Genomic DNA, 6,000 nt, shown 5'->3' with positions numbered 1-6,000 from the left:
GCCACTCCTAATAATTGGGTAGAGAGTAAACCACTGCTCATACTGGCTACTCGTCTTACACTTAATGACTAATTTATTTAAGCTCGCATTTCTTGGATGACGTGACTCTTGAATGTTACTTCATCTAATGATGTAACATTATTTACAAGTCAAATTACAAAGTCAATCCGCGCAGCTCAATAGTCAAGATCATATACAGATCTATTGAGGGCTTACTAATTTCATAACTCCAAAACTCGCCAACCAAAACTACGTAGCGTGCCGTTAACCATAGCGCACACATTAGTTTTTATTATGCCAAACAAGGCAACAAAACCACAGTGACTTTGAGTCATGTTTCCATGCTTTGGCTCAATTAAGACTTGACCTAAAGTCTCCAAGACTTTTGCTCATCTAAAAAATAGGATTACATTGTTCACATTCGAACATCTCTACTAAGTCTAGGTCAACCAAATAACTTCCATAAGCTAAGTCAATTTAGAGAGAAATTCGTATTGGAATTAATTTTGATTAGCATAATATAATTTTGTCGCAAAAATCTAAATTAAATAGTGACAATATTACATAAGTCGCAAGATCGAAAATCCGCTATGCTCGTAATCATCTATTGCGCCACAGGTAACAATTATCCAAAATTTAATTTAATTTATGCGCAAAATATTAGTTTTCGGGAGTAAATCTACAAATATTTCTCTCAACCGAACAACCACCCACTGACTATGGCATGTCAAAGCATGATAAATTTCATACAATAGCATCTTAATGTAGATTCACAATCAATACATGCTATGTTACATTTAATAACAGAATTAAAATAAAAAACAATTAATAATGCTATTTTAATCACAACATATTACAAACCCTAAAAAAAATAATATGTTGTATTTAATATTCAAATTATGCCATAACAGAAACTGTATCACTTCTGAAATTTTCTGGAATTTTTCTGAATTTTTTTGAAATTCTAAATAACTAATAAACACACATTAAATTAGAAATAAAAAATTTCAGAATCTGATAAACTGAAAAAATTATTCCAGTAAATAGTAAAAACATTTCAAAAGTCTATAATAAAAAATTCAACCCCAGAAAATAATTTATGCAATACCATAAGAATTTTAAAGCACAAATAATGAATTATAATCACAGGAAAAATACTTTTTATTTTCATAAAATTTTCAAAATTTTACAAAAGATAGAAAACATAATTCTGAGTTTAACGGTACTAACCACGCTTAAAAAAAAGCTATAACGAATTAATTATGACAATTTAACGTGATTCAGAATTTAAAAACAAAACAAACAGACCCTTAACTTCAGCAGCCAAGCCGGCAGAGGAAAAACAGCGCAGCTCAACGCGAGCGGCTCGGCGCACGGCTCAGTGAGCAGCTCAGCTCGGCCCAGGGCGCGGCTCAGCACGCGGTTCAGCACGCGGCGCGCGTGTGTGGCGCGGAGGGCGTGCGCGTGGACAGCGCCGCTGATGCGCGCGTGGAGGGGCGTGGATGCGCGTGAGAGCGCACGGAGGCGCATGAGAGCGCATGAGAGTGCGTGGAGGCGCGTGGAAGCCTCCCACGGCGTCAGGTGGCACGTGAGGCCCACGCTCCGCCTTCCAGGGTGTTTTCTGGTTCGATTTTTGTACTGCCGGACTCCATTTTTCATAACAAAAACATTTATGGCATTAAAAATAACAACTTCAACTTTCATCTCCATTGTTAGTCACAAAATTAATCTACTCTCCACCATCGGCCATCAAATCGGATAATTTTTTTTTTCATTTTTATGTACACCGAACATTTTTTTTTATTCGTTTTTTAAAAAAATAAAAAAAATTGATAATATTATGAAATGAGACCTTAATATCCCTGCAATAATTTTTCAATCGAGAAAGATGATTTGCAACCCCCATCTTTGGCCCATATGCCATTGGCAGCATTTGCAAAGCAGATTTTTTTTTTTTTTTTTTTTTTTTTTTTTTTTTTTTTGGGGGTGTGTGTGTGTGTAAAGCAGTTGATCGCTGGAATGGTTATGTTATGGGCAAAGACTGAGGCCTCGTTTGGCAAGAGGCTATTTTAGTCAATTAGTCAAAAAGTTACTAAATTAGTCAAAAAGTCAACAATTCATACCAAAAAGTCAAAGATTCTCTTTTCTCTCTACTTTTTGCACATCTTTTCGTAATTAGCCAAAAAGTAATCCCAAACATACAAGTTTTTTTTACCTACCTTTTTAGCCAAATAGCCAAAAAGTTACTAAATTAGCCTGTTCCTAAACGAGGCCTGAGATTCTAAAATGGATATGCATGGTTTTGATTAAATTAAAAAAAAGTATGAAATTTATGAATGAAATAAATTTAAATTATTAATTATTATTTTTAAATAAATTTTTAAATTTATAATATTATTGTATGTTATGTGTATTAGACTCATCCTGAATTGAACCCCCACAAACTTAAGCATGAGCGGGACCCACAAAGTACTGTGGTCCCCACCTTATTTGCCGTATGTTTCTATCCCCCCCTACCACTTATCAAGGAGATCATGATCCACGAGCCCCCCTCATACAAGATTTGCGGTTGTGATTGAAAGCGATATTTTTTTTTAACATTTTCTCATTGATAAATTATGGGTTTTGGAAATATGGATTGATTTTTTAACTTTTGATTTTTGGTTATTCTAATTTGAAGTTAAAAAATCTTGTTTGAAATAGATTTTTTGACTTTTTTAATTTTTGTGAAAAAAAAATAATAATAATTATAGTTGAATGTGACATTTTGTCCTATTTAACTAAAATAGTATATTTTATCTTATATAATTATTTTAGTCCTAACCTTTATCCCCAACGGGCCTATATATAGTTCATGTTTGACAATTAGTTTTTTTAGTTAATTTTTTTGACTTTTTTATTATTTTTGTCTTGACTAAAAAGTTCGTTTGAATTAAATTTTGTGTAAAAAAAAAATAAAATAATTATAATTTAAATGTGATATTTTGTTTTATTAATTTTTTAACGTATTTTATATTTTTGTGACTAATTTAACCAAAAAAACCCATTGCCAAACAAATACACAAATGACTTTTTTCTATATTATTATTATTTATTTGTTTTCTATATTTTATTTTGTGCATCTCATTCTGAGTTCACAATAATGATTAAACTGTTTATTACATAAATTTTACAATAAAAATTATTTGTACAAAAAATTAAATTTATCAAATATTAATGAAAAAATAAACAAATTGCATATTATTTTATAAAATGAACAATATAAATTTAAACTCATAAATGTCGTTTATTTTTTTTTTACAAAAAATTGTAATTTGTTAAAGTCTTTAGTGATATTTGATAAAATTCGTTTTTTGTACAAATTTTTGTTGATAAAAGTACGTATTAGAGTAGTATAAAAGATTAACCAATTTGAATCATCGCTGTGAACTCAATTGACGAGCACAAAATGATATGTAGAGTAGTATAAAAGATAATGCAATAGTATAAAGAGGAGTCATTGCAAAATTACACTTAGCTCTTGTAAATAAATTAACGCAACGGATAAAAATAATTCGGATCATACCTTGTAGTGAAGAACTTTGTGGGTAAATCACGTGCTTCCAAAATCTGAATAACGAACCCAACAATGGAGTGATACTACAAAATGAGTATCACCCATATAAGTCACAGTGCAAAATGACTTGATCGTTGTTTTATGGGAGAAAGCCAGAGAGAGTATGGGAAAAATGGTTATAGATAAAAACCACATAACGTATATCTAATATACGTATCTCACAGATTAACCATATAATCTGATATATAACCACATATATATCAATCTATCCATCTATCCATATCTATTGATATGATAGATATAGATATCCTGAATGGTTATCCAAATAAGTTTTGAATTCAAATTCAAACTTATATGGATAAGGTTCAAAAGGTTCAGGTTCAAAGGGTCATGCCACATGGGCGCCCAATTTCTAACATCTCCCACTCGCACATGAGTTGGCATGACACTGCCACATCTCTTATCTCAATCTCCTCCAAAAAGAACAATCTCATACTAGCCAATGCACCGTGCGACTGCTGAGAACACCTGCATGTGGGAGCTCTATACTAGAAACTCAAAATGAGCCAGCATAGAGGCATTAACCCAAAAAGAACAGAAATAGTGTCTCATATACCCCAAACCCATCTAATTACACCGGTCTAAAAAACATCTCTAATCCCTTAAAGAGCATGTTTAACCCTCTCAATTCTTGCAATATATTCACACTCAATCCGCCTCTCATACAGAGCGATGTGAGTTGCCGGCAGTGAATATATAACAGTGGTGTAATACTAGATGATCTTCCCTTTGCCCTCATGTCATTTAGTTTAGGATTGACCGCTTTCCCAGTGATGTCCCTTAAGGCCGAATCATACATGACCGCAGGCAACATACCAAAGTAGCAGAACATCAGCTCCTTACCTTATGACATAGTCAAAAGTCACAAAAGGGTACATAAATGAAAGTCATATCAATAATGACACGTAAGACTCACACGGTGAGGTAACAGGGATCCATTCTCTCACCTCATTACTTAATTGCCAAGCACATATAGTATGAATACATGTTACGGTGGAGTAACTCTTCCAAAGGAGTGACTTCATCCTCGATACACCGTACAGATATAAGTCTAGTCGCTTTCTAGCGCCTAACTCGAATTCTCTATTTGCTCGCCTTCTAGGCGCCAAATGAGATCTCGCATCTGGCTAATCATAACAGGCACAACATGGAAAGTGGGTACTAATATCCATGTTTGATCCTTAACACGACCTCATCTTGGTTGTAACCAAGGCGACATATATAGTGGATTATTTAAGCCTCTCTTGGCTCCAAATAAAAATAAACCACTAGTCTCATCCTTGCTCTCTCCCAAGCGCCAAGGGCGATTGCTCGTGTGAGTGAGCTAATCTTGCCTGCTGACATCATCATCTACTAATCATTATGACACTAACCATAATAGTGTCAACATCCCATCATCTCATAACAAATAAGTGCTCGATTAAGAAAATTTTGACCACAGCTTGCGCAATTCTAAATTCCAAGCATAACCCTTATCAGCACCTCTTGCGATAAGCATATACAACAGAATCCACCATTTGCGCCTCATATGAAGTGGTTCAAGATCACTACCTCTTGCGCAATTACCTCTCTAAAGATATTTTAGTGACCAATTTGCGTTCATTCTGGATGCGCCCAACTAGCGCATTGAATCTTACAAGAAGCAAATTAATATACTACTAGTAAAGCATTTTATCCACAATCTAATGAGCATGGTCAATGTCTAAATAACTCAGTTGACCATTTACCAAAGATAATACTTATCATGCCAAATACGCCCACATAGCGTACTTCAGGCTCCCACAACAAAAAAGATCAAGGAATATAGGTCATCTGTTTCTCCCAAAGACAATCCGAAGATTCACTCAATAGCTAAGGCTCTGGCTTTTACCGATAGGTAAGTCAATGGATTTGTAATTTGCATCTAGAATCATTCTAGGATATTCTCTATGTAAGTCATCGAAGACAAACCGAGAATTTTCCTAAAACAATCCCTAAGAATCGTACATCCGAGCATATAAATTACATCACCCATGTCCATCATATCTAAAATAGAGGACTGCCCACCCTAGGTGGCGACAACCTTATAAATTCTTGGCTTATAATGACTAAGTAAGGAAAAACTTCTTCTGGACCATTGATCATGCCTCAGTGGTCTTCATCGATCATCGTTGGCCTATCATGGCTTGACGAAATCTAAGAACCACTATTTGGATAACTGTTTTAGGCTGTAAAAGATTTATTGGAACTAACAACCTTTTTGCGCTCCTAACTTTTCACCATAAAAGCAGAAGGTAAATCCCTACGGATCTACTTATCCAATTCTCTAACGAGAAAGTTGGGTCACAATGTCCACAAATCAATGTTCCGAACTTATGTCAATCATCGCCTAAGTCAAAATAACC

The sequence above is a fragment of the Camellia sinensis genome, chromosome 2, assembly GCF_055761805.1.
Source record: "Camellia sinensis isolate YWXY chromosome 2, ASM5576180v1, whole genome shotgun sequence".
NCBI classification, from domain to species: domain Eukaryota; kingdom Viridiplantae; phylum Streptophyta; class Magnoliopsida; order Ericales; family Theaceae; genus Camellia; species Camellia sinensis.
Note: the sequence above shows the minus strand (reverse complement) of the source record.